Here is a 25,897-nt window from a genome sequence, read left to right on the forward strand (position 1 = left end):
CCCTATTCGGTTGCTCACGCTATCCGGACAAATAATTGGGCAGATAACAGTAAAGCCCAGATGGAAAGGGCGGTTAAATATTATTGGCAGGAAAAGAAAGGAGAGGGGGGAGGTGCGCCCCCAACCCGGGTCAAGACTGAATACGTGACTAGAAAGGAAGAGCCGCCTCGGGTGGAAGGACCAAAACCCGACCCAAGGGGATACCAGATGGAACCGCAGTATTGCGTGCAGGGTTGGGTGGATAAACAGGGATACGGTTATATCAAACACCCAAATGGCCCGGGCCCTGCTAATTACGGACCGCCCTACTGTCCCCAACCTGGTATGGCAAGAGGTCGGGGCTGGGAAAGACGAGATGGATGCTTTATTTATGGGCAAGAAGGACATTGGAATAGAAATTTTCCCTCCCGTCAGCACGAAAAAGGAAGAGGAGGAAGAGGAGGGGGGCAAGGGGGGAGAGGACGGGGATCTTACACTAACTTCTCCCAGAACAACCCCTTTGGCCAACCGTCCCCCGATTATTCGTATTGACTACGTAGCTTGATTGTACAGAGAACCTCCCCGGATGACGAACCGATTTGCCAGTTTCCAGTCCCTAGCACGGCTAAACAAATGCGACAGTGGTTGGGAATGATCAATTACTGCAGATCCTGGATCCCTAATGTTGCCCTGATGACTAAGCACCTCACCCCGTATACAAATAAGTAAGGCAGCTTTGAAATAGAAACCGCAGACATCCAAGCCTTTAAGGAATTAAGGCCAGCCCTGCTGCAAGCTCCGGCTTTGGGCCGGCCCCTCTATGACCAGCCCTTTCAACTGTACTGTACAATCCTGAAAGACTGTGCTACCGTTGTCTTAACTCCGTAGCTGCCCTCCTGAGCCAACTGCAGACTCAACACCTTACCATGGCCAGGCAAAGTAGATATGAGATCTACCTACTAAATAATCCAAGGCTGACCTTTCAGCACTGTACTGCCATTAATCCGGCCTGTTTTCTTACTGAGCCGCCCCAAGATGAGGAAGAACCGAGTCATGACTGTTTATCTTTAATTCAAGAAGCTAACTCAGTCAGGGAGGATTTAGTTGATGTACCAATTGAAGATCCAGACTGTATTATGTATGTTGACGGAATTAATCCAGAAGGTACACGAATCTCAGGATACGCCATAGTAAACCAGGAGAATCAGGTCTTGGAATCTGCCGCTTTTGAAACTGCCTATTCTGCCCAACAAGCTGAACCATTCGCCCTCACCCGAGCCTGTATCTTGGCCAAAGATCTCAAAGTCAATATCTATACCGACTCTAGGTATGCCTTTGGGGTGGCCCATGGTTTCGGACAATTATGGAAAAATAGGGGATTCCTAACCTCACAGGGGAATGAGATATCCCATAAGCAACTAGTATCTGATTTGTTGCAAGCCCTCATGCTCCCCAAGCACATTACCGTTGTTAAATGTACCGCCCACACCACCGGAAAATCCCTGGTTGATATAGGGAACCACTGTGCTGACAAAGAGGCTAAACAGGCCTCTCGTGACCAACAGATGGTAGTGCCCAAAATGATGAGTCAGACTAAAAAATCCTGCAAAGGATAAGTTAGCCTCGGAAAAACCAATGCCAACCATCCAAGATGTTATAAAAGCACAGGAGGACGCCCCTGAAAAAGATAAACTGTTGTGGAAATATTATGCTTGTACTTATGACAATGTTTCTAAACTCTGGACCACTCCCGCGGAACAGACTTGCATGTCTGACGAGTTGGCTCTATGGGTTATTGAATGTATGCATTTTGCTATTCATTGTGGAGCAAGGACCACGAGTGATACACTTTTGGTTACTTGGTGGCACCCTAGACTCCAGGCGCTCGCCCAGAACTTCAGTAGTCATTGCCTGGTTTGCCAGCAACATAATCCAGGGAAGGGAGTCCCCTGTGATTGGGGTAAAACGCCCCTACCCAAAGGTCCCTTTGAGACATTTCAGTTAGACTACATTGAGTTGCAAAAAGTTCAGTGTTACAAATATGTGTTAGTAATAGTAGATGTGTTTAGCAGATGGATTGAAGCCTACCCTACCCTGGACAATAAGGCTCAAACTGTTGTTAAGGTGTTAATGAGGGAAATTGTTCCTATTAATGGTATCTCAGCTCGACTGATGACCACCTATGTTCTTTCTCTGACTCAGGCTCTGCGACTAGCTCACACCACGTTCAAGATGCTCACCTCGACCTCCCAGTTTTACCCGAATTGTCCCTCGTGGCACCAGGGAAGTATGGATTCGGAAGGGATTAGAGCCACAATGGGAGGGGCCTTTTCAGGTGTTACTCACTACCCCCACTGCAGCCAAGGTTGAGGGGAAAAGTGTCTGGGTTCACCTGCACCACTGCAAGCTCACCACCCTCTAACGAACCTATTTTACTGGTTATTCTAACTCCTGTTTCTGTTCCAGACTTCCTCTTCTCCATAGCTGAACAAGGCCGTTGGCATCCTAATTGGAACGTGGACCAGTTTGAACTTTTACCCGTAGTGATAGACAGCCAGCTACACCGACGGTGACCTCAGAAGAGAGACGGGAAAACTGAACTCAGCAAAATAATTGGACTATTTATCTGAATCCTGTGCCATAAGATGAAACTGTGTCTGTATGCCACAGTCCGTATAATAGTGTTGATATATGACAGTTTCGGCGCATGGGAGGGGAGACAGAGAAGAGAGCTCCATGTAAACACCTTTTTGTACATGTCTTATGTTTATGCGCAAAATGGGAACTTTTCTAGATGTTGGGTGTGTTCACATTCCCTATACATTCCCTATACATTCCAAAGGGGGAATTCCTTTGCGCCCCGTTCCACTAACCCTAACTGAGACTGTCAGATGGATTCAGAGCCAATTTATCATGAGAGGAGGGGGGCCAATACAATACTGCTGAAGCTCTGGAGGGCATCACAGCTGAAATGGTAGCAATAAGGACCGTAGCATTACAAAACCGAATGGCCCTCGATTACCTGTTAGCTCAGAAAGGGGGAACGTGTGCCCTGATAGGGTCTGAATGTTGCACTTACATTCCTGATAGTTCAGAAAACATAACCAATCTCGCTGATCACATAAGAAGGGAGGTGAAGAAGTTATCCACACCAGCAGAAGGATCTAGCTGGTTTGATTGGCTATCAGATGGATCTTGGAGATCCTATCTAATTGTTGGTTGCCTTAACCTTTGTTGTAAAGTAATGATGGCAAGGTTAGCAAACCCTCTTGTGGTCAAGGGCTCCCGAGTTATGATCCAATGAAGTAAAGAACTACTCGACAATAACAACAATATGGATCAGGAAAGAGAGTGCGAATGGCTGAATGCGATACTCCTGGAATAGTCACCAGGGTTATCATGGAATGATAAAAGGGGGGAATGTGAATGTTTATAAATGTATAGAGACATTGAAGTTGAGAACGTGGGAATTGTATAGGGACATTATAAGCTAACAAAGAATTCATGGAGGAATAGCCATGACATCTCAGACTCGAGACTGCGAAATGTTACAACACTAACACATATTGAAACAAAACCCACAGCTTGCAGAAAAACCTTAAGGTCTTATTAAATCATGTTATTAACCTGAAACAGTAACAGAAGGTCTTTGTTTAAAATCAGACCATACTTAGGTCGGCTTATGAGTGGACAAAGGGAAAGAGGGATCAAAAGGGATAAGCTGGACTAGGATGTCCCTCTAGCCCTATCTTGTTATCTTTTGCCGAAAATGTATAACTGTCGACCCTTTACAATGTAACATCACTTTGTCCGTAGGAAGTGGGTGCGTTCTATCAGAGTTGCATTCCTTCTGTCTGATAAGGTCCCCGATCGGGATTTGCTTTTTAAATAAAAGCTTGCTTTGTTTAAAGCACAAACGGTATTCGTTTCAGTAATTTTGCTGAACCAGATTGAGGTAAAAGAATCCAGAAATCAACATTCATCTCCCAAGCCTCGTACCTCCTGAAACCTTCCCACAGAGCTATATAAGGTAAGTCCTTCCTGTAGGACTGCTTAAATTTTCATCCCTTATGGCCTTAATCATAGTGCGTGCCCTGACTTATCGTTTGGCCTGTTTAATTCGTGCACATGTTAATCCCATCATGACCATCAGAACCAGACCCTGTATTACTATAAGTACATGTGATATTATTCTTATCCATGGGTGAATTTGAATATTAAGTCCAATGTCTCACAGCTTTGAGTACCAGGGCTGATTAGCCAGCATTGCGTTAGTGTCTCTCTGTAAGTTGTCTATTTCTTCCATCAGTCGGACATACTGTCGTCTTTGATTCTGGATTCCTTGCACCAGACGTAATTGTTTCTCATTTAATTCCGGTATCTGTTTGCCTTGCGGTTCCCATACTGCCTCTTCGTACCCCTCTCGGAGGGTATCCGTGATTGTTCTGCCGATGATTTCCGTTGTCTCGGGATGTATATGATATCCCTCTATGTCTATTTCTCCCTTGGGTCTGAAGCAGAAGTTAGGAGTGATGAGGACACAGGGGGTCACTCCTCCCTGGTCTTAATGGTTAAGTTGGCTGCCCCCGTGCTCACGCATCACTCTCCGTTCCCTTACGGGGTAGCGATGGTCTCAAGATCGTGTTCGAGAGGAGTGATACTCAGCATGCATCCGTTTGTTTGGTGGAATCTGCAATCATCATTCGTCATTCGTGGCGTACCTCGACATAAAATCACTTGATTATTTTTATAGCAATCAGTTATGTCAATGCCTTTGGTACTATTGTTAATTTTAACCACCCGTCTGGCAGGCTGATGGTAACGTAACCGAGTTTGGTTTCTCACTTCACCACTATTATCGATCTGATATAAGGGGTCTCCCTTTGTTACATCATACTGTGGTATGGATAACATAAATCCGATCATATTCACCCACCCAGTAATACATCTGAATTCTGGCACCCATGCATGACTATTCCTTCGTACCTCGCATGTGTTATTAATTTTTTTATCTCGAGTCCAATTGTTAAGTATGCTGTTCGGAATCCAATCTGGTATGTCTCCATTCTGGAGTTGCTCCAAATTATGTTGTACCTCACTTAATATCCAGGCCCTATACCCAGAGCAAACTATCTCAGCCTGTAATCGTTTACTTATATCGTTCCCCATTGCCTGGATCAAATTTATTGTCTTGGCATGCTTCTATAATGTATGGGCCACCTGTAACAGTTCCCCTTCCACGCCATCTCCCAACCGCGCTTGTAGGGCTTGTTTATCCAAGTCCCTCCCCAGTAAACCCCTCAAGACTACGCCATTAAGTGGTTAACCCGGTCGTATATTGCATACAGACCTATGGAATTCATCGTCGTAACCCCTGCCACATAACCCGTGCCTAGTGTTTCCAGTATTCCCCTTTTTGTTCGACCTTGCCCTGTTCCATTTCTGACATTAAATCTCAGGGTAGTGGGTTCCGGGTCTTCGAGGATCCATTGTGCCAGGTTCTGGTATAGACTTATAGTTTCATTCCCACAGAAGCTAGGAAAAATGATATCCATTAGGTTTAGGATAAGTAGTCGCTGACGCACCCCAAATTATATCCTTTCTTTAGATTCTTTTATTACTAGCCCCCCCCTTTGCTCCGTTCTCTTCCCACCCTTCTGTTCTTGCAGGTGGATTTGGCTGCTTGTTTTGCAGCTTCGTCCGCCCAGGCATGAGCTTCTAGAACTGAAATTCCATCCAGTTGGATTTCTGTGCCCTTCCCCTTTTGGTCCTATGAACTTGCTCCTGTCCTCGGAATCTACTGCCGCCCATGGCATCGGCAGCCTGCTGCATTACAACCTTATTTAATACACTATACATAGCCATGCGTTAAAATAAGTTCTGTCCTTGCTCCAGTCCTTGGCTGCTGGGATGCATATTTCGGCAGTCAAATTAAACAAAGCTAGTTCATGTAGTTGTGTCTTTCCTGCATGTGCTATCTCTCGTAGTCCATCTGTAGTATCCAGTGCTTGAGTGGGCCTTAAGGTTCCCAGTATCCTGAGTCTCCAGAGTCGAAGTAGCCGCTGCGGTCCCATCTCAGTGAGTGTTTTATCTGCAAATTTTAAACAGATAGCCTGGTCGTCACCAGGTGTTAGGTTCTGGTCTACTCATCTTTTATCCATGCATGTTGTGGTCACTCTGTGAAATCGGAGGTAAAGTTAGGTTGGGTTTATAGACTACACTTACCCACCGTGGGGTACATTGGCTCTATTGCCATAGGTGATGGTGCTATGGCTGCGCACTGCACTATCCGTCTGGTCCCATTTAAAAAAAAAATCTCTTCCAGCTTATTTATCTTAGCTTTTAACTTTTGAATTTGTTTTGTTTGAATATCTTTCTTTTATTTGTATCAGGCGAGTATTATTACATAGGCTAGTTCTGTTTTATTTTTATTCTGACTATCCCACTATTTCCTCTATCTATCAGGTGAGTCTTTTTTATTCTATTAAGAAATCCAAATTAATAATGTCCAGTATAAAACAGCTGTCAATGGAAAGGGTTAACTCCTTTACAGGTTTGTAAGAAGAGCTGATGTCATTACGTGACTTCGCGTCATCATCCGAAATTTTTTTTTTAAAGTCTTTGTGCCTTCAAAACTTGATTAGAAATTAGGAATCGGTTAAAACAGCAGAAATCATTAGTAAAGCCGTCATAATAAAAGTCTGCTCATCAGGAAAGACGGCATTTTAGAGTAAACTCCAATGTTTTCTTCTAATTGCCAAAGATTTTTTTTTGATTGATTTAAAACAAGACCACACATTTTTAATAGCTATTTTGTTTACTGAAATCCAATTTTCACACACGCTGTGTACATTCTAACATTTCGTTTTATTTTACGGTCCCGTTCACTAGGCAAATCTTGTGGGGTTTTTTTCTCTCTCAGCACAAAATCTAAACATCCGTGCCAGTTCCATTTTCTATAAGAATTTAAAAATTCAGTAAGATTCTCTAATTCCCAGATTTTTTTTCTGTGCTGAGTTCGCATAGCTTAGATCTTTTTTCTTCGTTATTTTCAAAACCCTCCTGCTTGTTTAGACTGTTCGGGACTTTTCTTGATAAACAACGTCCATTTTGGAAATCTTTCAAACTGCAGTGAAGCTTTCTCGTAATTTAAAATCATTATCAATGGAGAGTGTCTTTTACTACTTCAAATTCTTTTTTTTTTTCCAATTAAACCAATATCTTTTTCAAAGCCGATATCAACTAGTATGTCTTTTTCCATCGCAACGTAGGCTTTGAGGGCTGCTTTTCATTATCTCAAAATGCTCCAGTTTCAAAGTCATTAAAATGTCTCTTCTAAACTGCTAAAGCTTGCTGTTTTTAACATTTTTCAAAAGTCTCTTTTACACCTTCGCAGATAGCTCGCCACTCACCCGGGAGTTTGGCCTGATCCCTGAAGGTATTTCTAGATTGTTTCCAAACCTTTTAGTTTTATATCTCCTATTTTCTTTAAGAGATCAGATTTAATATCATAATTTATTTTTGTATGAATCCACATCAGTAATTTGTTGTGCCTTCTCTTAATATCTCAAAATCCCAATTCAAATTTTGTAATTTCAATCTTTATTTAAAACTTTTTTTTTGAGCTAGAAGCTTTTTTTTTTAAAAAGGCATTCTTTATCTCATTCCTAGACTAAATTTATGTCTTTCAACCCAATGCAATCAATCATTGCATGTTTTCTTTCGACAAGTAAGTGAGCATGTCAAATAAATTCTTTTTTTTTTCAACCACCGGGACCATGTATTTTTTATCTTTTACTCAACAAACCTATCATTTGTGCATTCCTAGCTCCGTAACTTATCATCCGAGTATATCCACACCTGCGTTCCGAACTTAAAATGTCTTAAAACTTCCCACATACAGGACAACACTACAAAGGGTTGAAAAAAACTTTCACTCTGTTTGGAGAAGTGGGAGGAGCCTAAATTAATAGACAGCTGCACCACTTTTCCAAACAGGCTTTTAAAAAACATGAAAAGATAAAAATTCATTCCGCAGTCAAAAAATCACACAAGAACTCTCACTCAATGACAGACATTCACAAAAGTCTCTCTTCATTCAACAAAGCTTATTAATTAATTTTTTTCTTTGGCCGGCTCTATTTTTGGATCCATGATTGCCCATTCCCACGTCGCCCCGCGGTAAAGAAATATTTTATCCTTACACAATTCCTTTTATCCTTACACAATTCCTCACGTCGCCCGTGATTTAGTTTTACACAATTCCTCGCGTCGCCCCGCGATTTAGTTTTACACAATTCCTCGCGTCGCCCCGCGATTTAGTTTGACACAATTCCTCGCGTCGCCCCGCGGTAAAAAGGTAGTTTATCTTATCCCGAGCCAAGGCGAGCCAAGTGATATACAAGGTCGACACAGTACCCGGCATAAGTACAAGTTAACTTTACACAATCCCTCTCGCGTCGCCCCGCGGTAAAGGTAGTTTATCTTATCCAGAGCTAAGGCGGGCCAAGTGATATATAAGGTCGACACCGTACCTGGCATAAATACAAGTCAAATTTACACAATCCCCCTCGTGTCGCCCCGCGGTAATCGTATCCCAGTTAGTCTGTAAGTCCAATCAGCGCCTAGACGGGCCAAGGGATATACAAGGTCGACGTCGTACCTGACTTGGACACTTATTTTCTAAGTTTAAAAGGTATTCGACAGATTGACCTGGATCTCGTTCAGACACTACCTGAGAACCAGCGAGTGGCCAAACTTTCCTCAGACTTTTGGACTGGAGGAATCCGAAGTGGTATTTAATAAATACTCACTCCAGTGGCCATTTTCCTCCCGTCTCGTCCAAGGCTAGTTCGGCTCTTAATTCGCAAGCTTTCGGCAGTCGTCCGTTGAGATCCCACTTCTGACACCAATTGTTGATACGGATTCTTTTCCCTCAATCTGTTTCAGCGAATACACTGATTCGAACACTTTAAAGTTTAGTTCAGACTAACTTTATTCAGGCTTCATCGATGAAGGGTCTTGCTCTGATAAAGGGGCACCGACTTAATGAATCTGTCGAATCCATCAGAGCAAGCAAAAATCATTACAAAATCAATACATTTATACAGTTCGTGAATGGTACAACCCCTTTTCATTGTCCTATCACATCAGCTACCGTGGCATAGATACAAGCTAAATTAGTCATTTACACAGTTAATTAAGCAATGCCCCTAATCATGAGAGAAGATTAAGTCATCTCCAGCTTATCTTTGTTTTGCAGGCAAGGAAGACACAGTTCTGCTTCTCTGGGTATTCCCACAGTTTAGCTCCTACATCTGTTGCTACATTCCCATGATCAGACGGTTCCTCAAGGTTGTTTTACAAAAACAGTCACTCATTATTTTCACCTATAGTGAAATCTGAATAGTCAGCAATAACCATGAGCGGCCATTTTAGAAAGAATTAATACATTTGAAATTAGTACAGATAATACATATAAAGTTGGTAGCTACAGTGATACAGATTCTCATTGTTTAAGAATGGACTATCTTCGAAATTGCAATTCTCGGCATTTAGTTTGCTCAGTTCTAGTCAGTTCGAACAGTTTCGGTTAGGAACAGATTTTATTTTCAAAAGGGGGCGTGTCCGGCCACTTACACCCCTTTTGAAAGTTTAGGCAGTGAAAACATACTCCAAACTAATTTAAATTGGAGTAAGTGTAGATTTTTGTACGCTCAGAAAAACCTTGTCTACACTTAGAAAATCAGGCGTAAGGAATGGGGGGGCGGCGTTTAAAGGGAAGTTTACAAATATTAAACACTTCAGTTTTACAAATAAAGAGCCATCATCAATAATAAATGATAAATATATCAATAAATCAACCAATAAATCAATCAAAAAAAATTAATAAAAAATTAAAAAATCAATAAATAAAACATTTTCTACTTACCGACTGCAGCACCGGGAGTCCTCCAACAGCATGCTGGGACGCCCCCCCCCCCAAGTATGTCTCTGTCAGTGTCTCTATCTCTCTGTCTGTCTGTGTGTGTCTCTCACTCTCTGTCTATGTGTGTCTCTCACTCTCTGTCTGTCAGTGTCTGTGTTTCTGACAGCGAGGGGAGGGGGAGGAGGAGGGGGAGATGGAGGGGGGGAGGAGAGATGGGGGGGAGGAGAGGAGGGGGTGGAAGGGGGGGGAGGAGAGGAGGGGGTGGAGCAGGGGGAGGAGAGGAGGGGGTGGAGTGGAGGGAAGGAGAGGAGGGGGTGGAGGGGAAGAGGGGGTGGAGGGGGGTAGAGGAGAGGAGGGGGAAGGATAGGAGGGGGATGGAGGGGGGGTGAGAGAGGGGAGGGGGGGAGGAGAAGAAGAGGGGCAAGGAGGAGAGGGGAGGGAGGGAGGAGAAGGAGAGGAGAGGGAGGGAGGAGAGGGGAGGGAGGGATGAGAAGGAGAGGGGTGGGAGGGAGGGAGAGAAGGGAGAAGGAGGCTGAATGGGCCGGGCCCAAGACTTCGGGCTGGGCCCGTCCCCAGCACCGGATTTACAGGTAGGTGGCATCGGGTCCCGGGTCCGGAGGAGGGTCGGGAGCGCGGGTCGGGGGGGGGGGTCGCGGAGGTCGGGGGTCGCAGAGGCCGGGGTCGCGGAGGTGGGGGGGGGTCGCGGAGGTGGGGGGGGAGCGGAGGTCGGTTCGGGGGGCGGGGGGGAGCGGAGGTCGGGGGGGTGAGCGGAGTTCGGTGGGGGGAGAGCGGAGGTCGAGTCGGGGGGGAGAGCGGAGGTCGGGTCGGGGGGGTGGTGGGAAGGAGTTCAGGGGGGTGGGGGGAGCGGAGGTCGGGTCGGGGGGGGAGAGCGGAGGTCGGGTCGGGGGGAGGAAGCGGGGGCCGGGGAGAGCGGAGGTCGGGTAGCGTGGGGCGAGTCGGGTTCGGGTCCGGTCTGGTGGGCGGAGCGCGGGTCAGGTCGGGAGGTCGGGTCGGGGGGAAGTCGGGTCAGGGGGGTGGGGGAGGTCGGGTCTGGTCCAGGGGGGGGGTCGGGTCCGGTAGGGAGGAAGCAGGAGCTGGGCGTGGGAGGCAGCCTTATGCACACAGCCCCAGTGAGGCCATTCGGTCAGGGCTAGGGGCTGCGTGCTTCGGGCCCCTCCCACACAGTTTTGGGCGCCTGGAGCTACTGCACATGCGTGTCCACTGTAGCGCACATGTGCAGAGGTCGGTCCCGACACTGTTTTCAGCGCAGGTACCTAGTCCGCCCCCCCACAGCTCGTGCTGCGCCGTGCCCAGCTCCCGAGGATCTGCAGGGAGCCGGAGAATAGGTACGTTTTTTTTTAGGCGCACTTTGTGGCGCGAAAAACGGGCGTCCAGGCCGGGGCTGTGCCGTTCTAGGCGTGGCCCGAAACTTGGGCCCAGAGAGTGGTGAACCTGCGGAATTCTCTGCCACAGAAAGTTGTTGAGGCCAATTCACTAAATATATTCAAAAAGGAGTTAGATGTAGTCCTTACTACTAGGGGGATCAAGGGGTATGGCGAGAAAGCAGGAATGGGATACTGAAGTTGCATGTTCAGCCATGAACTCATTGAATGGCGGTGCAGGCTCGAAGGACCGAATGGCCTACTCCTGCACCTATTTTCTATGTTTCTATGTACCTGCATGCCAACTTTCAATGACTGATGTACCATGACACCCAGGTCTCATTGCACCTCCCCTTTTCCTAATCTGTCACCATTCAGATAATGTTCTGCCTTCCTGTTTTTGCCACCAAAGTGGATAACCTCACATTTATCTACATTATAATGCATCTGCCATGCATTTGCCTACTCACCTAACCTGTCCAAGTCACCCTGCAGCCTCTTAGCATCCTCCTCACAGCTCACACTTTCACCCAGCTTAGTGTCATCTGCTAACTTGGAGATATTACATTCAATTCCTTCGTTCAAATCATTAATGTATATTGTAAATAGCTGGGGTCCCAGCACAGAACCTTGCGGTACCCCACTAATCAGTGCATGCCATTCTGAAAAGGACCATTTATTCCTACTCTTTGCTTCCTGTCTGCCACTCAGTTCTCTATCCACGTCAATACATTACCCCCAATGACATGTGCTTTAATTTTGCACACTAATCTCTTGTGTGGGACTTTGTCAAAAGCCTTTTGAAAGTCCAAATACACCACCTCCACTGGTTCTCCCTTTTACACTCTACTAGTTACATCCGCTACGCCGACCACCCGCACCGGATCAGCCGAGGGAGGCAAAATTCCAGCCAGAATGTTTGACTTTAAAATAGAGACTGAGTTACATCCTCATGCTCTGGTCCAGTTATCCCCTGCCCTCCATCCATGCTTCAACAACAACACTACCAACTTGTATTTACATAGCGGCTTTAATGTAGTGAAACAACCCAAGATGCTTCACATGAGTAATGTGCAATAACATTTTGATACAGAGCAGCATAAGTAGAAATTAGCGCAGGATGAATGACATATGTTTTAAGGAGCGTCTTGAAGGAAGAGAGAGAGGTAGAGAAGCGGAGAGTGGTTTAGGCAGTGAGTTCCAAAGCTTGGGACCGAAGCAAAAGAAGGCATGTGGGGCTGGAGGAGACTACAGAGATAGGGAGGGGCGAGGCCATGGATGGATTTGAAAATAAGGGTGAGAATTTTGAAATCAAGGCATTGCTTAACCGGAAGCTAACATAGGTTAGCAAGCCGAGGGGTGACTGGTAAATGGGACTTGGTGCGAGTTAAGACACGAGCAACCAGGTTTCAGATCACCTCTATTTTACTTCGGGTTGAATGTGGGAGGGCCAGCCTGGAATGCGTTGGAATAGTCAAGTCTAGAGGTAACAAGGGTGAAGACGGGTGATGTTATGGAGATGGAAATAAAAGGTCTTAGTTATGCTGCAGATATGTGGTTGAAAGCTCATTTTGGGGTCAAATATGACACCAAGGTTGCGAACAGTCTGGTTCAGCCTCAGACAGGAGTTGGGGAGAGGGATGGAGTCAGTATCTAAGGAACGGCGTTTATGGCGTGGACTGAAAACAATGGCTTTGGTCTTACCAATGTTCAATTGGAGAAAATTTCTGCTCATTCAGAACTGGATGTCGGACAAGCAGTCTGACAATTTAGAGACTATGGAGGAATCAAGAGAAGTGGTAGTGAGGTAGAGTTGGGTGTCATCAGCTTATATGTGGAAACTGATGCTGTGTTTCCGGATGATGTCGCCAAGGGGCAACATGTATATGAGAAATAAGAGGGGGCCAAGGATAGATCCTAGGGGGACACCAGAGGTAACGATGCGGGGTTGGAAGAGAAGCCGTTGCAGGTGATTCTCTGGCTACGATTAAATAGATAAGAATGGAACCAGCCAGGCAAGTGCAGTCCCACCCGTTGGACAACAGTGCAGAGGCGTTGGAGAAGAATAGAGTGGTCAACCGTGTCAAAGGCTGAAGAGAAGTCAAGAAGGACGAGGGGGGATAGTTTGCCTTTGTCACAGTCACAAAGGATGTCATTTGTGACTATGATGAGAGCTGTTGTGGTATTATGGCAGGAGCAGAAACAAGATTGGACGGATTCAAACATGGAATTGCGGGAAAGATGGGCACGGATTTGGAAGACGACAACACGTTCAATGACTTTGGAGAGAAACAGGAGGTTAGAGATGGGGCGGTAGTTTGCAAGGGAGGAGGGATCGAAGCTTGTTTTTTTGAGGAGAGGGGTGTTGATGGCAGATTTGAGGGAGAGGGGGACAGTACCTGAAGAGAGCGAACCGTTAACAATGTCCGCTAACATGGGAGCCAGAAAAGGAAGTTGGGTGGTCAGCAGTTTGATGGGAATAGGTTCAAGGGAGCAAGAAGTGGGTCTCATTGACAATATGTGCTCGGAAATGTCATGAGGGGAGATTGGAGAGAAACTGGAGAAAGATGTGAGGTCAGGGCTAGGGCAGGGGGCTTCTTTCGAGGAAGTATGGTCCAGTGGGCTAGAGGAAGGAAGGGAAGATGCAGAGGCAGCTGAATGGATGGTCTCAATCTTACAGACAAAGAAGTCCATGAGCTCCTCAATTATTATCAGAGGTGTGGGTGGAGACTGGGGAGAGGGGTTTAAAAAGATGGTTAGCAGTGGAGAATAGAAGACGGGGTTTATCTTCATCTGAAGAGGCATATAAATTGGCCAGAAAAAGCAGCAAACCTGAGGACTGGGAGAATTTTATAATACAGCAGAGGAGGACTAAGTGTTTAATTAGGAGGGGGAAAATAGAGTATGAGAGGAAGCTTGCTGGGAACATAAAAACTGCCTGCAAAAACTTCTATCGATATGTGAAGAGAAAAAGATTAGTGAAGACAAACGTAGGTCCCTTGCAGTCAAATTCAGGTGAATTTATAATGCGGAACAAAGAAATGGCGGACCAGTTAAACAAATACTTTGATTCTGTCTTCACGAAGGAAGACACAAATAACCTTCCGGAAATACTCAGGGTACGAGGGTCTAGTGAGAAGGAGGAACTGAAGGAAATCCTTATTAAGCGGGAAATTGTGTTGGGGAAATTGATGGGATTGAAGGCCGATAAATCGCCGGGGCCTGATAGTTTGCATCCCAGAGTACTTAAGAAAGTAGCCCGAGAAATAGTAGATGCATTGGTGATCATTTTTCAACAGTCAATTGACGCTGGATCAGTTCCTGTGGACTGGAGGTTAGCTAATGTAACACCACTTTCTAAGAAGGGAGGGAGAGAGAAGGCGGGTAATTATAGACAACTTAACCTGACATCAGTAGTGGGGAAAATTTTGGAATCAATTATTAAAGATGAAATAGCAGCACATTTGGAAGTGACGGGATCGGTCCAAGTCAGCATGGATTTATGAAAGGGAAATCCTGCTTGACAAATTTTCTAGAATTTTTTGAGGATGTAACTGGTGGAGTGAACAAGGGAGAACCAGTGGATGTGGTGTATTTGGACTTTCAAAAGGCTTTTGACAAGGTCCCATACAAGAGATTGGTATGCAAAATTAAAGCACATGGTATTGGGGGTAACGGACTGATAGAGAACTGGTTGGCAGACAGGAAGCAGAGTGTCGGGATAAACGGGTCTTTTCAGAATGGCAGGCAATGATTAGTGGGGTGCCGCAGGGCTCAGTGCTGGGACCCCAGCTATTTACAATATACATTAATGATTTGGATTAGGGAATTGAGTGTAATATCTCCAAGTTTGCAGATGACATTAAGCTGGGTGAGCTGTGAGGAGTACGCTAAAAGGCTGCAGGGTGACTTGGACAGGTTAGATGAGTGGGCAAACAAGTGGCAGATGCATTATAATGTGGATAAATGTGAGGTTATCCACTTTGGTGGTAAAAACATGAAGGCAGAATATTATCTGAATGGTGGCAGATTAGGAAAAGGGGAGGCGCAACGAGATCTGGGTGTCATGGTACATCAGTCATTGAAAGTTGGCATGCAGGTACAGCAGGTGGTGAAGAAGGCAAATGGTATGTTGGCCTTCATAGCTAGGGGATTTGAATATAGGAGCAGGGAGGTCTTACTGCAGTTGTACAGGGCCTTAGTGAGGCCTCACCTGGAATATTGTGTTCAGTTTTGGTCTCCTAATCTGAGGATGGACATTCTTGCTATTGAGGGAGTGCACGAAGGTTCACCAGACTGATTCCCAGGATGGCAGGACTGACATAGGAGGGGAGGCTGGATCGACTGGGCCTGTATTCACTGGAGTTTAGAAGGATGAGAGGGGATCTCATAGAAACATATAAAATTCTGATGGGACTGGACAGGTTAGATGGAGGAAGAATGTTCCCGATGTTGGAGAAGTCCAGAACCAGGGGACATAGTCTGAGGATAAGGGATAAGCCATTTAGGACTGAGATGAGGAGAAACTTCTTCACTCAGAGAGGTGTTAACCTGTGGAATTACCTACCGCAGAGAGTTGTTGATACCAGTTCATTAGATATATTCAAGAGGGAGTTAGATATGGCCCTTATGGCTAAAGGGATCAAGAAGTATGGAAAGAAAGCAGGAAAGTGGTACTGAGGTGAATGATCAGCCATGATCTTATTGAATGGTGGTACAGGCTCGAAGGGCCGAATGGTCTACTCCTGCACCTATTTTCTATGTTTCTATGTCTTGACTGTGCATGTCCAGTGTCCAGCACGATCGACTAGTATCTTCTTCAAATCCTTTGGCTAGATTTTCCTTCTTTTTACCACTACTTTCAGGTGGTGTTGGGCCACTAAAACATGTAAAATGGGCTGGTATTGCCGATAGCTACAACGACAACCTAAAAAAGTTGCACCAGTGCAGATACTTCCCTTTCTCATGTATGGTTTCCCATGGCATTTCATCAAACATTTTGCCCAAACCCAAGAACACCTCTTCCCCTCTACTGGAAAGTTGCTTCACTGGAAAGTAAGGGGATTGAATCCCAATGAAATTCGGTTCTACCCCATTGTCCGACCCCATTCTAATCAATCGATTCAACTCTATTCAGAATTTCAGGCCCAAAATTGTTTTTTTTAATGTCCAGTGAGATTCAGTAATGTATATTACTAAAATAACTGAAAAATGTTAATTGTAACTTTTAATATAAATAATATAAATTTCTACTTCACAAACTAACGTATAAATGTCTCATCTGCATCAAAAGGATCCAGAATCGTAAGCTTTGGCAAAGTTATTCCGTCGGAAAAGAAACAGTACAAAGAAAGAATCCTGGGCTAAATATTGAGCAGATCCTTTATCATGGGACTACAAAGGCAATTTCCCAAAAAGTGAACAAAACTGTCTTCAACAGAAGTTTTTGTGGGAGAAATGGTAAGAACCTAAGAAAATACGAGACTAGAAGGATCAAAATACTGCTGGAAGATTCAGGCAGAAAATAGTCTGACATAGTGAACAGTGTTTGAGGGGCACATTTTCAGATAAAGGAACTTAGTAGCTGCCTGCTCTGAGTTGTTGTTACAAATTCTTAAGATGACAAATTCTGATGCCAATGGAATGGCTAAAATAGCATCAACAACTACCCATGGTTAGCCTTGAGTGGCTAATGCCATATGGCCCACGAATATGATGTACAGGCACATATAGAAACATAGAAATTTACAGCGCAGAAGGAGGCCATTTTGGCCCAACGTGTCCACACTGGCCGACAAAGAGCCGTATGGCTCTCGGTCAGCAGTCCTGAAGGTTAACATATAAACATATGAACAATGAACAATGGCAGAAAGTTAAAAGAGCACCCAGCCCAACCAGTCCACCCCACACAACTGCGACACATCTTACACTGAAACATTCTACACTCCACCCCAACCAGAGCCATGTGAGCTCCTGGGAGAGGCAAAAACCAGATAAAAAATTTGGGAAAATTCCTCTCCAATCCAGCAGATCGAAACTAGTCCAGGAGATCACTGGATCTGCATTGGAGATATCCCAGAGCCTAGCTTCAAAACGATGATTCCAGGGATTGGAAACTGTAAATATCAGGGGAGACTTGAGATACTGGAACTATTTCCATAAGCCCGTTGCATCTTTTATGGTAAAATTGGCTAACTCTTTGAAGCAGAGGAAGGTACAGAGCTATGAGGAAAGAGTGGGGCACTGGAACTCGTTTTGGATTGCTCTAGCAGAGAGTTACCACAGACATGATGGGCTGAATGGCTTCCTGTGCTGTAAATCTCTATGGTTCTACGTAAGATTTTAAGTTGCAACTGTTAAAAGAAAGACTTGCATATATATATTGCTTTATCATTCTCTCTAGACACCCAGTCAATTATTACACTTGCTTTACAATCAATTACTACACTTGAAGTGCAATCACTGTTGTCCCCTCGACAAAATGGCAACCAAGTTGTTCACAACAAGGTCTCACAAACTAAAAATTAAATGAATGACTAGTTAAACTGTTTTTATTGGTGTTGATTTAGGGAGGCATGTTGACCAGGATACCAGGTGATCGCACTGTGCTTCTTCAAATAGTGCCATGAGATCGTTTACACCCACCTAGACCACCAGACCAGGCAGGCAAGACCTTGATTTAATGCCCTATCTGAAAGACAGGGCAATAAGGCCATAGAGAATGTACAGCATAGGTTCAGCAGATAGCAACGGGGATGTGCAAATGAATGTATGAGGATAGACGAGATACTGGGACCGTTTATACCAGAAGAGGAAACTAGGAGGAGATTTAGTGAAAAAATTTTAAATTATGAAGGGTTTTGATACACTGAATAGGGAAAGGTTATTTCCTCGGGTTGGGGAGTCTATAATGAGGGGTGTTGTGTATGCATGCCTGTTTACTGTGTGATGCCTGAGACATTGTTACGCAACACTGAATGTACCCTTACACTGGACACACCTTATCTGTACACCAGAGGGTGCTGCTGCTGGAGACCTAAGGTTTGCCTGCACACTGCGGGTAGCCCAGTATAAAAAGGATCTCACAGCTTGTTGTCGTCACTCAGGAATTGCTAATAAAGGACTACAGGTCTACACAGTTTAAGTATCATACCCTGCCTCGTGGAGTCATTACTAAAGGTGCCTACATACGCTACAACTGGTGACGAGGATGGGATACGAGGTCACGAACCACACGCTCAGCATGTCGAATCTCAGCATCTTTCAGCAATTTACCGATGGGGAAGATTGGGACACTTTTGTAGAAAGATTGGAACACTTAAGGCGACTGGCTGCACCGTGCGACTTTGGCGACCACGTAAATGAAGCACTCAGGGACTCTAAACCGCGAGAGCAGTGAACCACATTGATACTTCTAAGGGCAAAAACGCTGCCCCGAGTCCCGCAACCCTGAGTCCGCCACATGGCGCAAACCGGCTAGCCCCGTGCTGCCGTTGTGGAGGAAACCACAGGGCCCACCAGTGCCGCTACAAAGACTATGCATGCAATGAGAAAAGGCACCTTCAAAGGATGTGCAGAAAAAGCTTTACTCACCGCGTCTCTGATGAGTTGGCTGATCACCGAGGCTCCGACACAGATGAAGGTGAAGTTGCTCAACCTCTGGAAGAAGAGTATGGAGCTCATACCTGCTCCACCGAAAGTTCTCCGTGGACGATGGAAGTAGACATCGACGGGGTCCCAGTTTCTATGGAGATCGACACAGGGGCAAGCCAGTCTGTGATGAGCCAAGTGACCTTTGACGAACTTTGGATGAATCCCGCCAATCGACCACAACGGCAGCCTGTTCAAGCGAAGCTACTCCCAGGCCTCCGAGCTCCGGCAATCGACCTCAAACATGGATCCATCGCTGCATCCGGAGGTTCCACTGTCCAGCTCGACTGCCCATAGCACCCTGGCAAAATCTCCGCGATTGAGGATCCAAACTCCACTTTCCGGGGCGAGGCAGCACTCCAAAAGGTGAATGGCATCGAAAGAAATGGATTCCCGACGTCCAGGATCGAACCTGTGGAAGAAAAGAGCACCACAGCCTACCTGCAGCAAGACCAGAAAATGGCTGCCGCAGCACAGAGAAAACTTGTAATCAAAATGGCCGCGGCCATACCAAAAGTGAGCATGGAGGAGCAACACGTGACACCGAGCGGCACGTGTTAAAGGAGACCGGTAACCAAAGAAAAATAAAGGGGAAGTTTCAACTATTTGAGTACACGGACTTTAAAGCTAAAGATGCGATTAAAGGGTGCAAGTATGAAAATATATGCAATGTAACAATGAATTATGATGCTGGTTTAACTAATGTGACTAATGAGATGAATGCAGGTGTCAGTAAGGTTAAGAACAAGTTTATTATGCTTAACAATAATGATAGAGAATGTGAAATGCCTAATGTAACCATGTCTGTTGAAACCAGGACACCCAAAAGCGATGCAAATGCTATAATGTATAATGCAGGCTTGACTATGTGTGATCAGAGCCAAGGTGTCTTGTATACCGGTAGGACACTGCCAAAGGACATTGGGTCCTACAGGGACCATGCGGCCCGGCGACGACTCCACAGCACCAAAGTGTCATGTATACCGGTAGGACACTGCCAACAGACATTGGGTCCTACAGGGACCATGCTGATGCCATGAAATCCCCCGGTGGGAGACCCCCAGGTCCAGTAGGCTACCTGACCATGTAGCCTGGACCTTTGGAACGAATGTGATGCCCCTTGCAGGAAACACACACAGCCAGTGGGGGCAGATCCACTACAGGGACAGTGGTCAATGGGCAGCCCAGCCACCACCAATGGCAACCTGCACCAGACCAGCCCTACAACCCCTGGCCACCAGGGCCAACACCAGGAACATGAGGCCAATACCCTCCAGCTTCCCTGGCAAACCCTGGGATGACCTGATCCTCATCCCAATTGGTGGACAAGGAGCCCACCCAGAGTGTGGCCCTGCCCACCACCCCACAACTATCCACATCACAGTGTATACACACCACCCACTGCTGCCATGGCTACCCCCCGAGGGATCCCACAACAGTGACACCCACTTGGTTTGTGTGTGAGAGAGGGGAAGCGTACGAGGCCAGCCTCATGCACAGAGGTCACACCTGGCAACCACACAACCCTCACCACAACCTCCCATTGCCCACCACTGATCACCTCCCCTGGTCATGACAATAAGGATATGAAAAATGCTCAGGGTGGAGTGTTGTTGTGTATGCATGCCTGTTTAGTATGTGGTATCTGAGACACTGTTACGCAACACTGAATGTACCCTTATATTGCACACACCTTATCTGTACACCAGAGGGTGCTGCTGCTGGAGACCCAAGGGTTGCCTGCACACTGCGGGTCGCCCAGTATAAAAAGGATCTCACAGCTTGTTGTCGTCACTCAGGAGCTGCAAATAAAGGACTACAGGTCTACACAGTTTAAGATTCATACCCTGCCTCATGGAATCATTACTAAAGGTGCCTACATACGCTACAAGGGACACCAATTTAACATCGTCACCAAGATAGTGCGGAGACAGACTAGAAGACATTTTTTTATGCAGAGTTGTTAGAACATGGAATCCTTTGCCATGGAGAAGTTCAGGAATCTTTAAATGGTAGAGTAGATAAACATTTGAAGCTGAAAAAGGTAGGGAAAGAGGAGGGCAGTGGGATTAGTTCTGGATTGCTCTTGCAAAGAGTTGGCACAGTTATGATTGGCTGAGTGGCCTCTTCCTATGCAGCAAGTCAAAGCAAACAGGATTGTATTAATAAAACTATTCAGTACAAGTCAAAGGACAGCATTCTGAGGAGAGCTATGACAATGATTCCTGACTTAATGAAAAAAAGACTTGGATTTATACAGCACCTTTCATGACCACTGGATGTCTCAAAGCACTTTACAGCCAATGAAGTACATTTGGGGTATAGTCACTTTTGTAATGTGGGAATTGCGGCAGCCAATTTGTGCTCAAGCAAGCTCCCACAAAAAGCAATGTAATAATGACCAGATAATCTGTTTTTTGTTGTATTGATTGAGGGATAAATATTGGCCAGGACACTAGAGATAACTCCCCTGCTCTGGGATCGTTCACATCCACCTGGGAGGGCAGACGGGGCCTTGGTTTAACATCTTATTGGCAAGACGGCAACTCTGACAATGCAGCACTCCCTCAGCACTGCACTGGAGTGGAATTTGAACCCACAATCTTCTGACTCACTGGCGAGTGTGCTACCCACTGAGCTGACACTAATGAACCTTAGTTACTCAGATAGCCTTAAAGAGCTGAGTCTACTTACTTTAGAGCAGCATAGACTTGGAGGTGACCTGATAGAGGTATATAAAATAATGCAAGGGCTGGATTGTGTGCCTAGTGATAGATTATTTGAGTTTGACAGATTGGTAATAGAAACATAGAAACTGAGGGCCCAAGTTTCCACATGATTCGCGCCTGATTTGTAGGAGCAACTGGTGGAGAACGGACTATTTTAGAAATCGCAATTCTCCACATTTTTTTTCTGCAGTTCTAGTCAGGTAGAACAGTTCTACTTTAGAACAGAATTTTTTCTTCAAAAGGGGGCGTGTCCGGCCACTGACGCCTGATTTGAAAGTTTCCACAGTGAAAATGTACTCCAAACTAAAGTAGAATGGAGCCAGTGAAGATTTTTGTAGAATTGAAAAAACCAGTTCTACACATTAAAAAATCAGGCGCAGGTTACAAATTAGGCGTCCAGAACGAGGTGGGGGGGAGGAGGGGGGAAGGGAACTCATGAAATTCTACAATAAATCCTTATTTATACTTCTACAAATATTATACAAATAAATCCAACCTGAATAAACATTTATAAGTCAAGAAAAGATTAAATAAACCATCTTCCTACCTGTGTGAAAGTGCTTCAGCCAGGGAGAATTCTGCAGCCATTCGTGCCGCTGAGCGGGAGGGGAGGGGGGGGGGGAGAAAGCCGTTCGTGTCGCTGAGCGGGAGGGAGGGGGAGAGAGAGAGAGAGAGGGAGGGAGGGAGAGAGAGAAGGGGAGGGAGGGAGAGAGAGAGAGGGGGAGGGAGGGAGAGAGAGAGAGGGGGAGGGAGGGAGAGAGAGGGAGGGGGAGGGAGAGAGAGAGAGGGGGAGGGAGGGGGGGGCGGGTGTCAGGTCTTGTCGGGGGCGGGGAGCAGGAGCTGGCTGTGGGAGGAGCCTTATTCACGCAGCCCCAGTGAGGCCATTCAGCCAGGGCTAGGGGCTGCGTGCTTCGGACCCCTCCCACACAGTTCGGCGCCTGGAGCTACTGCACTTGCGTGCCGACTGTAGCGCGCATGTGCAGAGGTCCCGGCACTGTTTTCGGCGCAGGGACCTGGCTCCGCCCCCCCCACAGCTCGTGCTGGCTGCGCTGAGGGCCAGAGGACCTGTAAGTAGGTGGAGAATACCGAGGATTTTTTTAGGCGCCATTTTAGGCGCGAAAAACGGGCGCCCAGCTCGGAGAGGCGCCCGTTTTTTTCTTGTGGAAACTTGGGCCCATAGAAAATAGGTGCAGGAGTCGGCCATTCGGCCCTTCGAGCCTGCACCACCATTCAATATGATCATGGTTGATGATGCAACTTTAGTACCCCATTCCTGATAAGCAGAGAATGTGCATTTAAATTATGCAAGAGTAGGAATAGGCTAGATGTCAGGCAGTTTCTCTTTTCCCAGGGAGTAGTGAGCCTCTGGAATGCATTGACAGCATAACCCCCCCCCGCTCTTGTATTCTATGCCTCGGCTAACAAAAGGCAAGCATTCCGTATGCCTTCTTAACCACCTTATCTACCTGACCTGCTACCTTCAGGGATCTGTGGACATGCACTCCAAGATCCCTTTGCTCCTCTACACTTCTCAGTGTCTTACCATTTAATGTGTGTTCCCTTTTCTTTTTTAGACCTCCCCAATTGCATTACCTCACACTTCTCCGTATTGAATTCCATTTGCCACTGTTCTGCCCACCTGACCAGTTCATTGATGTCTTCTTGCAGTCTACAGCATTCTTCTTCATTATCAACCACAATCTAGCATCATCTGCTAACTTCTTAATCATAGCTCCTACATTCAAGTCTTGGGGCTAGATCCTCCATTTTTGAGCTTAGCGCCCAAAAATGGGCAGTATTTCCGGCGTGGGCATTAAAAAAGGGTTTTCAGATCACTGGCTTCTCGCCCATTCTCAAAACACCTAGTTTATATTTTTGAAAAGGGACGTTACCGCAAGCGATATCAAATGGGCGGTAGCATTACATTTTTCTGACCTTCTGCCGTAAAGTGTGGCCGTCCTTAGCAACGGCATGGCAATGCTCGATTCCCGCGATTCTGGAGGTCAAGGGTCACTCTGACATTCTCAGAAGAGGAGACAGAGAGAGAGGGAGCTCAGAGGGACTGAAAGCGTGTGTGGCTGTGGTGTGTAATTGTTTGGCTGTTGTAGAACGATGGAGATTCACCAGCAGCAAAAAGCCCACTAAGCACCAAGAACATAGTGCACACCGAGTTTTTGTCCAACAAATAACATAAAATGGAAGGGATGGAGGAGGCCCTGGAGCTGGTAGCCAGGAACACTGGTGGCAGAGGGCTCACAGTGGTCCCGGAGCACCGCACTGCACCCTAAGGTGACGCACCCCAATTGCCAACCACATATGAAAGCCAGCAGCAACATCATGCTTATGGCTCGGAGCATGCTCCCACCTTGGGACCGTCCTCTCCCATCTCCGTCCAAGCAGAAAAGAACCCGAGGCATAGAACGACAGTGCCGCAATGACTTTGACCTCAACAGACAGTACAGTTCTGATGGTGCTGACAGGCTACAGATCTGCCCTTATCAGCTGGCATACCTCAGTGATCACCTCTTTGTGGAAGCGCAGTCTCCGAAGGCAGGTGGTGTCGGGCAAGTCGAAGTAAGAATGCTTCTCCTTGTACTTGCAGTGGGTGTAACGTCTAGTCCTCCTCATCTGTCTGTCACTTCGTTCATTGGGCACATAATGCAGTGCAGCGTTCGTTCGGCGATGTTGAGTCTGCTGCATATATTTGGTCACCAAGACAGGGTGAGAAAGGACAGGCCCCATTGCAGTAGTTCTCTGTTTTCCATCGATTGCACACAAACAAGGAATGTCCCGACGAACACACCTCTTCAATTCCAATCAATCACAGTGTGATCAAGATGTTTTTAGAGGTGTTCACATCAACTCCAATGATCTGCAGAGTACATCCGAACTCCGCCGAGGTTGAAGCACAGCAGCCTTTTAAAGGACGCGACATGTGATCTACAACATAGCGACCATAACGCTGTGATTCGTCCCGGTTAGTTCCATCTTTTGTGGGTGGTTTTTTGAGCGAGCGATATTGTGGGCGAAATGTGTGCGAGGTGGTGAAATTGACGATGGGCGATCTCCATGGCTGCTAGTTTGGGTAAATATGCTCTTTACGACAAAAAACAGTCGCCGGGCGCTAATGTTGAATCTTGGCATTAATTCCGTGCAGAAAGTAACGCTGGGCAATATTATGGGCGTTGAATTCGCCCATCCTGCTGATTCCGCCCAAAAAAAGTGGGCGGGTGGTAATTTTTTTTTCCGTTGTTAATTACATGGGGAAAGTAACGTTCGACAATAAGTTTCCAAAAAATGCCCGTCAGTTTCCACTTTGTGCCAAAACGGACAATATATGGGCGTTATACGTCATTTCAGCGGTAAAATGAGCATTAAGCAAGCAAAAAAAGTGGAGGTTCTAGCCCATAATCATTGATGTATACCACAAAAAGCAAGGGACCTAGTACTGAGCCCTGCGGAACTCCACTGGAAACAGCCTTCTAGTCACAAAAACACCCATCAACCATTACCCTCTGCTTCCTGCATTTGAGCCAATTTTGGATCCAACTTGCCACTTTGCTCTGGACCCCATAGGCTTTTATTTTCGTGATCAGTCTGCCATGTGGGACCTTATCAAAAGCCTTGCTGAAATCCATATACACTACATCAAATGCACTGCCCTCATCGACCTTCATTGTTACCTCCTCAAAAAATTCAATCAAATTAGTCAAACATGACCTTCCCTTAACAAATCCGTGCTGACTGTCCTTGATTAATCCGTGTCTTTCTAAATGAAGATTTATCCGGTCTTTCAGAATTTTTTCCAATAATTTTCCTACCAACGAGGTTAGGCTGACTGGCCTGTAATTACTCAGTCTATCCCTTTCTCCCAAATGCTTGGTCAAATGAGCATCTTAAAGGAGAGAGAGGTAGAGAGGCGGAGAGGTTTAGGGAGGGAATTCCAGAGCTTAGGACCAAGGCAACAGAAGGCACAGCCGCCAATGACAGAGCGATTATAATCAGGGATGCTCAAGAGAGCAGAATTAGAGGAGCGCCGATATCTCAGAGGGTTGTGGGGCTGGAGGAGATTACACAGATAAGGAGAGGCTAGACCATGGAGAGATTTGAAACCAAGGATGAGAATTTTAAAATCGATGCGTTGCTTAACCAGGAGCCAATGTAGGTCAGCGAGCACAGGTGTGATGGGTGAATGGGAATTGGTGCGAGTTAGGACACAGGTGGTTGAG

General features: G+C 46.1%; 1 long non-coding RNA gene across 1 annotated transcript in view; it reads right to left on the reverse strand.

Moving 5' to 3' along the window:
* Positions 1-25,897, reverse strand: part of LOC139259716 (uncharacterized) — a 128,059-nt gene that overhangs the window by 38,170 nt on the left and 63,992 nt on the right. The window lies entirely within an intron of this gene.

Source organism: Pristiophorus japonicus, chromosome 3 (assembly GCF_044704955.1).
Source record: "Pristiophorus japonicus isolate sPriJap1 chromosome 3, sPriJap1.hap1, whole genome shotgun sequence".
Lineage (NCBI taxonomy): Eukaryota > Metazoa > Chordata > Chondrichthyes > Pristiophoridae > Pristiophorus > Pristiophorus japonicus.